The following is a 12095-nucleotide window of genomic DNA, read 5'->3' as shown; positions in this document are numbered from 1 at the left end:
TGTACGTTTCCATTACGGCTCTGCTCTGTCCCTGTATGTTTCCAGTACGTGCTCTGCTCCGCTCTGTCCCTGTATCCTTCCAGTACGTGCTCTGCTCCGCTCTGTCCCTGTACGCTTCCAGTGCGTGCTCTGCTCCGCTCTGTCCATGTACGCTTCCAGTGCGTGCTCTGCTCTGTCCCTGTACGCTTTCTAGTGCGTGCGCTGCTCCACGCTGTTCTTGTATTCTTCCAGTGCACTCTCTGCTCTGTCCCTGTACACCTGCCAGTACGTGCTCTGCGCTATCCCTGTACGTCTTCCAGTGCGTGCTCTGCTCTGTCCCTGTACGCTTTCTAGTGCGTGCGCTGCTTCACGCTGTTCTTGTATTCTTCCAGTGCACGCTCTGCTCTGTCCCTGTACACCTGCCAGTACGTGCTCTGCCCTATCCCTGTACATCTTCCAGTGCGTGCTCTGCTCTGTCCCTGTACGCTTTCCAGTGCGTGCGCTGCTCCACGCTGTTCTTGTATGCTTCCAGTGCATGCTCTGCTCTGTCCCTGTACACCTGCCAGTATGTGCTCTGCTCTATCCCTGTACGTCTTCCAGTGCGTGCTCTGCTCTGTCCCTGTACGCTTTCTAGTGCGTGCGCTGCTCCACGCTGTTCTTGTATTCTTCCAGTGCACGCTCTGCTCTGTCCCTGTACACCTGCCAGTACGTGCTCTGCTCTATCCCTGTACGTCTTCCAGTGCGTGCTCTGCTCTGTCCCTGTACGCTTTCTAGTGCGTGCGCTGCTCCACGCTGTTCTTGTATTCTTCCAGTGCACGCTCTGCTCTGTCCCTGTACACCTGCCAGTACGTGCTCTGCCCTATCCCTGTACATCTTCCAGTGCGTGCTCTGCTCTGTCCCTGTACGCTTTCCAGTGCGTGCGCTGCTCCACGCTGTTCTTGTATGCTTCCAGTGCATGCTCTGCTCTGTCCCTGTACACCTGCCAGTATGTGCTCTGCTCTATCCCTGTACGTCTTCCAGTGCGTGCTCTGCTCTGTCCCTGTACGCTTTCCAGTGCGTGCGCTGCTCCACGCTGTTCTTGTATGCTTCCAGTGCATGCTCTGCTCTGTCCCTGTACACCTGCCAGTATGTGCTCTGCTCTATCCCTGTACGTCTTCCAGTGCGTGCTCTGCTCTGTCCCTGTACGCTTTCTAGTGCGTGCGCTGCTCCACGCTGTTCTTGTATGCTTCCAGTGCATGCTCTGCTCTGTCCCTGTATACCTGCCAGTATGTGCTCTGCTCTGTCCCTGTACGTCTTCCAGTGCGTGCTCTGCTCTGTCCAGATTCTCGCATCCTCTGTGAACTCGGCCTCGTCCAGGACCCCGTGTCTCTCTGCGGCTGCTCTGCTCCGTCTTGTTCCCGGTGAGTACCCTGATTCTTCTCGTCGTCCTTGAGCCGTTCCTCTAGCACTAGCTATTGCGGTATACCTTCTTCCTGGGCCTGCCATTAATGGTCCCTGAATAGGGGTCGGTGCCACCAGGCCAATTCAATCAAGGTCGGTCGGCACCGCGATCCAGTGGGTCCACTCTAGATTTCTTAACAACTACTTTCATATAACTAGTGATTATGAAAAAATGCTGTTTACAGGGTATTTGCCCCAAAGAGGGCAACCTTATGGAACTAGCCCCCCAAAAATTAGAAGTGTATATTCAACATCTCCCATATGGTTTTCTGCTGGTAAATTCACAAGTATCATCAGAAAAATTCCCCAACCTAAAAGGCTCAGGCAACAATACAATATACATTATAGTACAAAGGAAAAAGTAAGAATATTGACACATGCTCTTGCCAGTGCCAATCATGTCTTGTCACCAATACTTTTCCTTTTTCATTCTGTACTTGGGTACATAAAGCAGTACTTGGCATTACTCTTGTGCCTTTCATCGCTACTATAATGTTACTTTTGTTTTTCTGCTTGCACCTCAGTCTACTGTTTCACCTGGAACTTTTACTATTAATTGTTTTTCTCAGTGTTGTGGGTTTTTAACTGTTTAAAGCCCTGGTCACACTGGGTTTATGCAATTCTTCCAGGGGGTTCTGTTTGATTCCCTGAAAAATGGTATTGAGAAGGGACTGCTGACAGAGCCATAGACTGCAATGACACCAGGGCCGGACTGGCCATCTGGCAAACGCCAGAAGGGCCTGTCTGGTCGTGGGCCGCCTTGTCTGCTATATTGTTAACAGAATCAGTGTTGACAAGACACCCATACTGTTAAGAGTTGTGATGGAGCACAAAGTCGCTGACTCCGTCACTTACCCCAGCAGGCCACGGGTATCATTAGAAATATTGGTCTTGTAGTAAATCTTCCTTTCCTCCATCCAGGGTAATATTAGTAATATATCCCATCTGGAGCTTGGGGACAGGGATAGCATGGGCCTGTGTGATTCCAAATGCCAGGGTTGAATTTCAGTCCCAGTCCGTACCTGAATGACACAAACCGAATTCAAATGGACTCCTTCTGTGCTTTGTGTATGTTATTGTTCCTGTGTGAAAATGGACATTATTGGAAGAGAGCACAAAGGGAGTCCATTTAATTTCTGTGCCATAATCATAGGTGAAGCGACGCATGAAGATATCTTCAGTATCTTTACATTGGGCCCAATTCATCAAGGTGTTTTCTGGCATTAAACATTTTGAATTATCACAACATCTATTGCGCAGCTCAAAGTTGCACAAAAATGTAGCTTTTTTTTTTCCATTTTTCCTACAGTCTTGGCCAGCTCCGCTAAAATGAGTGGAGCTCAGGCGAAGCCTGCCCAGCACATTCATCAACATTTTTTGCCACTTTGACGGTGTAAATTGCCTCAGAAATATACAGCAGTCCCTGACTGGAGGAACATTGCAGGTGGTCGCACACTGAGGTGTGCGCCTCCTAATGAATTAGGTGCATCTGCAACTTACCCCAATGGTGTCTTCATTAAGACTGGTGTGCACAATGCCAGTCTTACTGGTTCAGGCCCATTATCTTTAAACGCACCTCATGGGCATACAAGAAAAATCTGCGTTTCATCCAGAACGATTTTATTTTCATTTGTCATCCATTTTTATGTCCACTTCAGTTTCCTATGTTGAAGAATTACAATTTATCAATAAAAATCGAATGGCATATGATGACTTCGTGTGGCGTCCAATTTTTTTACATATCTATAGTCTTAAACAGGCAAGTCTCATCCAACATATGGAAGAAAGTAGTGCATGATGCAATTTTTTTTCACGTGCAGATTTGGTCAGTGAACAAAATCGCTTATTTGCACTGCCCCATTGAAAAACATTATTTAACATTGCTGTCTGAATGCTGTCCATGAAAAAACAGACAAGGCATAGACAGCACTCAGACCAAAAATACCGAGACCGAGACCAATACTCAGACCGAGTGAACTTGGCCTTAGATAAAGACAATCCTAGACCATCACCATATCCACCAGATGTAGAAATTCTTCTTTTTTTCTTTTCCATGCTTTCATATGGCTTCTATGATTTTATGTTTCAATAGATTGTACTTTTTTGATAACTTTCTGTAATCTCTTTATTCCTAAAGGAGGGAAAATAGGCGTGATTAGAGTTTTTACATTTTTATCTCTTTTAGAACATTTTTAAATTTTTACTTTATTTTGTACTCCCTTTATTGAAACTGCAGTTCTCCAATGGAGCTCGGCCTATGCCTAATCTTCACAGGAAAACCTCGGTTACCATGATAACCTGGCGGTTTCCAACAATCTCATTGCAGGGGGGACCATGATAGGTGGTGTGCGTTTGGCCGTGGCATTTAAAAAGATAGAATATGTAACACAGCCGGCACCCGCATGGTATAAAGGAGGCTCAGTTCCTGAACTGGCAAAAATTATGCCATAGGTCAATAATGGGTCAAAGTGACTGTGTCATTGCAGTCTGTGGCTCCACAGGTTTATTTCAAAAGGATATTTCTTTCAATGATTCTTTGGTCTCCAAGGCTAGATTCAGATTTGCGGATTTCAGAGCTGCAGAGGGCTGCGTAGTTCCTCCCTGAAGCTCCGCCCACTGCCACACCTCCTCTGTTCAGCTCCGCCTACGTCTGCATGCGGCCTGCATACCTATCTTTAACATTGGGTTCGCAGGCCATGCGGATGTATGCTGATACGTCCGCATGCATCGTTTTGACGCTGCGGCAACCGCAACAAAATGCAACATGTTGCGTTTGACGCAGGTCGCTGCAGCGTCAAAACGACGCATGCGGACGCATCAGCAGTAGGCAGAGCTTCATGGAGGAACTCCGCAGCCCTCCACAGCTCTGACATCCGCAAATGTGAAACCAGCCAAAGGCTGTGTGAACAGTTTGCATTTTTGCTGCTTTTTTTCAGTTCAGATTTGTCACAAAACCTAAAGGGTTTCCTGATGCCAGCAAAGTGAATGAGAATCCTGAAGTGTCATGCACACGTCACTTATTTGTGACTTGCAGATTTGGCGCAGATTTCAATCAGTATGTCAGTCTTTCAGCTTTTTTACTTCAAATTTCACCCATAATGATGAGCAGTGGAAAATTTGCACCAAAAACGCAAGTAAAAAAAACACATTAAAAACGTTGCAAAAATTTGCCTCTAGGTTTTTCCTGTCTAGAGATGCAGAAATTTCTGCGCCATATACTTAACGTGTGCCCACACCCTAAAGGGTTTTTCTTTTCAGTCAAGGTCTGTTGTAACTGGGAACACAATGCATAAAAGCTTTTATGGCCTCAATCAGACGTTACCTTTTCACATTCAAGTTTTATTCATGTTATTAACGGATAGATCGTGTACTCATTACAGTATATGTGGCTGTTCATTTTTGTGGACCGAGTAATATTCAGGAATACACAGAGACATATCTGATTTTAATCTGAGTCATGGTTCACACATTTTGGTCAATCAGACCTTTCTCAAACATGCGCAGATTGGCTGCAGTGAGACGAGGTGAAATTAGCACAAAGGGTAATGCAACTAAGTCGCTGCAAGAATGGCGCATGTTCTAGGTTGGGTATAGTAATGGTCTGAAAAAACCTCCTTGGCCTCTGTTATGCAATGATTAGTATCCAATCCAATGGCTAAAAAAACCTGCCATATCCAGTTAAAGTAGAGCAGAGAAACAGCAAATATACCGTATACAAAAAATTCCAGAGATACTATATCACAGATGTAGCAAGTGGCTATTAAAAATGAACCTTCATTCGGTTGTTTATATTATGAGCTGGTCATAAGGACCTGTTTTACCAACAAACATACACTGAAACAAAAAGCACAAATAGTGACTAAAATTAATGTATAGGCACTTCAGTTCTTTTTGGTCAGTTTGTAGCTGCTATGGACCAAGCAGCTAAACACGCTTCACTGATGACTCTACTGTATGAACAGTAGTAGTCCCATCATCCGGCTAATGTGTTGAATGTAAAAAAAAAAACAAAAAAAGCAAAAAACATACATACTACATTCATACAACATACATACATACTACATTCATACAACATGCATACATACTGTTAGCGTGGGTAGTCTGGAGCCGGAAACTCCAGGAGTGGACCCTCTGGACCGTGGCACCGAGGGGCCCCGGGCGAGCTGCCAGGTGGAACCGACCCCTATACAGGGACCGTTAGGAGCAGGCCCAGGGGTTCGAGTACCACGGTAGCCGGTACCGAGAGGGGCGGCTCAGGATGGACCGTGGTAGGACTGTGGGACTGAAGTATAGATGACAGAACAGAAACACTGGAGGCAAGACTGGAGTAGGACGGCAGGACTGGAGCAGGATGGAACAGGAACACTGGAGGCAGGACTGGAGTAGGACAGCAGGACTGGAGTAGGATGGAACAGGAACACTGGAGGCAGGACTGGAGTAGGACGGCAGTACTGGAGCAGGATGGAACAGGAGCACTGATACAGTACATATAACATAGAGTACATACTCACCATCACTTGTAACTTTGATCCCCGAAGCCAGTGTATCAGTAAAAAATATTAAAATAACAAACAAGCAATATACTCCCTGATCCGCAGAAATCCATGAGTGTCCAACGACGATCTCCCGTGGAGAACAGCAGCATCTGCTGATGCGACCGCTCTCTAGGGGCACCAGGAATACAATGACGGGAGGTAGGTATCCTTCCGCACTGCATTCCTCCGCCACGGTAAAAAAATAGTCCCTAGTCTCACTTTTGGCATTGCTGTGTGAGAAAGTTCCCATGCAGCTTTTGCCATAAAGTGAGACCAGTGAACTATAGCAACCTCTCAGTGATGCACTGCAGGAGATCGTCGTGGGACACTCGTGGATTTCTGCGGATCAGGGAGTATATTGGTTGTTTGTTATTTTAATATTTTTTACAGTGAGATGACACTGGCTTCGGGGATCAAAGTGACAAGTGATGGTGAGTATGTACTCTATGTTATATGTATTGTATGAATGTATGAATGTATTGTATGTAGTATGTATGTAGTATGTATATATGTAGTATGTATGTAGTATGTATATATGTTGTATGAATGTAGTATATATGAAGTATGTATGTAGTATGTATGGTTGTATGAATGTAGTATATATGTAGTGTGTATGTTTGTTTTTTTTTACAGTCAACACATTAGCTGGATGATGGGACTACAACTGTCCCATCATTGGCTAATGTGTAGAGTTGAGCGATACCAGCCGATACTTGAAAATATCGGATCGGAATGGATCGGCCGATCTTAAAAAAAAGTATCGGTATCGCCGATTCCGATACCGGGAACCAATGCAAGTCAATGGGGCCAAAATATCGGAATTAAAAAAAACCCTTTCTTTCCTTGTAGGTTAATTCTACATGAAGAAAAACAACTAAGAATAATGTAGAATGTATTGTGGGAGGTGGAGGAGACATTAAAGCCATAGAGGTTTAGCCCAATCAAATGGAATAGCAGGAATTAAACTTTTTTTTTTAAAGATGTTAGGAGTTACAAAGATATTGACTATGTTAGCCTCATTTATATTTTGCCAGACATGTATGTCTTCTTCTTCTACTTCCTTTTTTTACATTCTTCTTCTTCTTCTTCTACTTCCTTTTTTTACATTCTTCTTCTTCTTCTTCTACTTCCTTTTTTTACATTCTTCTTCTTATTCCTTTTTTTACATTCTTCTTCTTCTTCTTCTACTTCCTTTTTTTACATTCTTCTTCTTCTTCTTCTTCTTCTTCTTCTTCTTCTTCCTTTTCTTACATTCTTCATATTCTTCTTATTCAACAATTATTATTCTACATATTCAGCTTCTTCATCTTCTTCCTATTCTTCTTCATCATATTCTTGTTTGTGTCAGGCATTCCTGTAGTTGTTATCTAGAAAAGTTAGAAGTTTACACCTTCCGTTCTGCCTGTCACAAAAGATTTACAACAGGATTTGTCCGCGTTCAGTTTGGCCTGCAGAAGCAGGCCTTTTCCAGGGGCACCACGAGGAGGAACGGACTCACCCCCATACACTGCTTAGTCTTCTTCTGCTTATAAATAAGATAATATCATTTGCTCAGAGTATTAGTCTTATGCTTAATGTTCTTCTGCTTTGTTTTTTTTATGCTTCTTTGTCTTCTCTCTCTTGTTGTTCTGCATCTTGGTGGTTGTCTTCCTGTTCTTTGTCCTCTTGAACCAGCTGACGGTACTGGCACCCGGAGGGGCAGCAGAAGGAACAAGAGCCAATGGCACTACCGAGGACCAGCTGACGGTGCTGGAACCCGGTTACTAAGCAGGAGGTACCTGTGCTACAAAGCACTACCAAGGACCAGCAGACGTTGCCGGAACTCGGATACCGAGATGGAGGCACCTAGGCCAAAGGCTCTGACGAGAACCAGCTGACGGTGCTGGAACCCGGAGGGGTAGCATAAGCTGCAAGAGCAAATGGAAATAGCGAGGACCAGCTGACAGTGCTGGCACCCGGAGGGGCAGCAGAAGGAATAAGAGCCAATGGCACAACCGAGGACCAGCTGACGGTGCTGGAACCCGGTTACTAAGCAGGAGGTACCTGTGCTACAAAGCACTACCAAGGACCAGCAGACGTTGCCGGAACTCGGATACCGAGATGGAGGCACCTAGGCCAAAGGCTCTGACGAGAACCAGCTGACGGTGCTGGAACCCGGAGGGGTAGCATAAGCTGCAAGAGCAAATGGAAATAGCGAGGACCAGCTGACAGTGCTGGCACCCGGAGGGGCAGCAGAAGGAATAAGAGCCAATGGCACAACCGAGGACCAGCTGACGGTGCTGGAACCCGGTTACTAAGCAGGAGGTACCTGTGCTACAAAGCACTACCAAGGACCAGCAGACGTTGCTGGAACTCGGATACCGAGATGGAGGCACCTAGGCCAAAGGCTCTGATGAGAACCAGCTGACGGTGCTGGAACCCGGAGGGGTATCAGAAGTTACCCCTGAAAAGCAAAGTTGGCATGCCGCAAGCTGGCCGCAGTTACCGAATCACACAGTCCTACAGGGGGTGCTTGTCCTACTGGCACTATGGAACAAACCTTTCTTACCAGAACCCGCAGTCCACATAGGAAGCACCTAAACTGCTGGCACCCTAGCCTCGGCTAACCCAACCGCAACACGACATGGCAACTTGGGGTGGCAAACTGACATTGACACTTCCCGGAAACAGCAGGCAGGGCTGGAACCAAGCTGGGCAGGAGGGAGTACCCGTGCCAAAGTCAGTTATGAGCAGCAACTGGCGATGTTGGAGCCCAGGACAAGCACTTAGCAGGCTGAGGCCTGATGTGCTGTCAATTGGGAGGCAGCAGGACAGATTGCCATCAAAACAGCAGGGGAACAGCTGACGTTACTGAACCCCACAAACACAGGAGCTAGTGTTTTACTCTGTGAAGACGGCACTTCCGAGCAACAACTGGCTGTGTTGAAGCCCAGGGACAAGCACGGAGCAGGCTTAGGCTGCATTGAAGAAATTTTAAGATCGGTTGTAGACTACTAATTTGAACCAAGCTCCACTTAGGCCTGTGGATTCACTGATTTTCGTATTTCCCCTGTCCTCCAACCCCGCCAGTTAAAGCTCCGAAGTGGCGTCTGCACAATCCACACTTGTTCCTGTGTTACAGGTGTTCAGTCCGGTCAGTTAATCCCCTGATGTGTGTCCGGCAATGTCGCCTGCTCTGTCCACATTCCGATAATGGGAATGTGGACAGAGCAGGCGACATTGCCGGACACACATCAGGGGATTAACTGATCGGACTGAACACCTGTAACACAGGAACAAGTGTGGATTGTGCAGACGCCACTTCGGAGCTGTAACTGGCAGGGTTGGAGGACAGGGGAAATACGAGAGACAGTGGAGCCACAGGCCTAATTGGAGCACGGTTAAAAATCAGTAGTGGTACGACTGTGTAGGCAGCAGGAGACTTTGCCATCCACACAGCAGGGGATCAGCTGACATTACTGAACCCCACTGAGACACGGGAGCAAGTATCTCTTTCCGTGTGGACGGCACTTCCGAACTACAACTGGCTGTGTTGAAGCCCAGGAAATAGGAGGGTGTAGGCAGAGGCCTACTGAATTTTGAATGAGGTGACAGCAGGAGAGACTGCCATCCACACAGCAGGGGATCAGCTGACGTTACTGAACCCCACTGAGACACGGGAGCAAGTATCTCTTTCCGTGTGGACGGCACTTCCGAACTACAACTGGCTGTGTTGAAGCCCAGGAAATAGGAGGGTGTAGGCAGAGGCCTACTGAATTTTGAATGAGGTGACAGCAGGAGAGACTGCCATCCACACAGCAGGGGATCAGCTGACGTTACTGAACCCCACTGAGACACGGGAGCAAGTGTCTCTTTCCGTGTGGACGGCACTTCCGAACTACAACTGGCTGTGTTGAAGCCCAGGAAATAGGAGGGTGTAGGCAGAGGCCTACTGTATTTTGAATGAGTTTACAGCAGGAGAGACTGCCATCCACACAGCAGGGGATCAGCTGACGTTACTGAACCCCACTGAGACACGGGAGCAAGTGTCTCTTTCCGTGTGGACGGCACTTCCGAACTACAACTGGCTGTGTTGAAGCCCAGGAAATAGGAGGGTGTAGGCAGAGGCCTACTGAATTTTGAATGAGGTGACAGCAGGAGAGACTGCCATCCACACAGCAGGGGATCAGCTGACGTTACTGAACCCCACTGAGACACGGGAGCAAGTATCTCTTTCCGTGTGGACGGCACTTCCGAACTACAACTGGCTGTGTTGAAGCCCAGGAAATAGGAGGGTGTAGGCAGAGGCCTACTGTCTTTGTAATGCGGAGACAGCAGGAGAGACTGCCATCTCCACAGCAGGGGAACAGCTGGCAGTGCTGAACCCCACTAACACTTGAACGAATGTGTTTGGCTCTGTGGAGACGACACTTCTGAACACCAACTGACGCTGTTGGAGCCCAGGATTAGGCGAGGAGCAGGCTGGGGCCTACTGGATTTTGGCAGGTGAATGCAGCAGGAGACTTGCCATCTCCACAGCAGGGGAACAGCTGGCAGTGCTGAACCCCACTAACACTTGAACGAATGTGTTTGGTTCTGTGGAGACGACACTTCTGAACACCAACTGACGCTGTTGGAGCCCAGGATTAGGCGAGGAGCAGGCTGGGGCCTACTGGATTTTGGCAGGTGAAGGCAGCAGGAGACTTGCCATCTCCACAGCAGGGGAACAGCTGGCAGTGCTGAACCCCACTAACACTTGAACGAATGTGTTTGGCTCTGTGGAGACGACACTTCTGAACACCAACTGACGCTGTTGGAGCCCAGGATTAGGCGAGGAGCAGGCTGGGGCCTACTGGATTTTGGCAGGTGAAGGCAGCAGGAGACTTGCCATCTCCACAGCAGGGGAACAGCTGGCAGTGCTGAACCCCACTAACACTTGAACGAATGTGTTTGGCTCTGTGGAGACGACACTTCTGAACACCAACTGACGCTGTTGGAGCCCAGGATTAGGCGAGGAGCAGGCTGGGGCCTACTGGATTTTGGCAGGTGAATGCAGCAGGAGACTTGCCATCTCCACAGCAGGGGAACAGCTGGCAGTGCTGAACCCCACTAACACTTGAACGAATGTGTTTGGTTCTGTGGAGACGACACTTCTGAACACCAACTGACGCTGTTGGAGCCCAGGATTAGGCGAGGAGCAGGCTGGGGCCTACTGGATTTTGGCAGGTGAAGGCAGCAGGAGACTTGCCATCTCCACAGCAGGGGAACAGCTGGCAGTGCTGAACCCCACTAACACTTGAACGAATGTGTTTGGCTCTGTGGAGACGACACTTCTGAACACCAACTGACGCTGTTGGAGCCCAGGATTAGGCGAGGAGCAGGCTGGGGCCTACTGGATTTTGGCAGGTGAAGGCAGCAGGAGACTTGCCATCTCCACAGCAGGGGAACAGCTGGCAGTGCTGAACCCCACTAACACTTGAACGAATGTGTTTGGCTCTGTGGAGACGACACTTCTGAACACCAACTGACGCTGTTGGAGCCCAGGATTAGGCGAGGAGCAGGCTGGGGCCTACTGGATTTTGGCAGGTGAAGGCAGCAGGAGACTTGCCATCTCCACAGCAGGGGAACAGCTGGCAGTGCTGAACCCCACTAACACTTGAACGAATGTGTTTGGTTCTGTGGAGACGACACTTCTGAACACCAACTGACGCTGTTGGAGCCCAGGATTAGGCGAGGAGCAGGCTGGGGCCTACTGGATTTTGGCAGGTGAAGGCAGCAGGAGACTTGCCATCTCCACAGCAGGGGAACAGCTGGCAGTGCTGAACCCCACTAACACTTGAACGAATGTGTTTGGCTCTGTGGAGACGACACTTCTGAACACCAACTGACGCTGTTGGAGCCCAGGATTAGGCGAGGAGCAGGCTGGGGCCTACTGGATTTTGGCAGGTGAAGGCAGCAGGAGACTTGCCATCTCCACAGCAGGGGAACAGCTGGCAGTGCTGAACCCCACTAACACTTGAACGAATGTGTTTGGCTCTGTGGAGACGACACTTCTGAACACCAACTGACGCTGTTGGAGCCCAGGATTAGGCGAGGAGCAGGCTGGGGCCTACTGGATTTTGGCAGGTGAAGGCAGCAGGAGACTTGCCATCTCCACAGCAG

The 12095-nt window shown here is 48.2% G+C and overlaps 1 protein-coding gene across 1 annotated transcript in view; it reads left to right on the top strand.

The window, feature by feature from the left end:
• The window catches only part of EFNA2 (ephrin A2), a 433374-nt gene that overhangs the window by 97177 nt on the left and 324102 nt on the right, over positions 1-12095 (top strand). The gene's annotated exons all lie outside the window — the stretch shown is intronic.

This window comes from Dendrobates tinctorius, unplaced genomic scaffold (genome assembly GCF_039654945.1).
Source record: "Dendrobates tinctorius isolate UK_male_01 unplaced genomic scaffold, ASM3965494v1 ptg000011l, whole genome shotgun sequence".
Taxonomy (NCBI): domain Eukaryota; kingdom Metazoa; phylum Chordata; class Amphibia; order Anura; family Dendrobatidae; genus Dendrobates; species Dendrobates tinctorius.
This window is presented reverse-complemented; position numbering and strand designations above follow the sequence as displayed.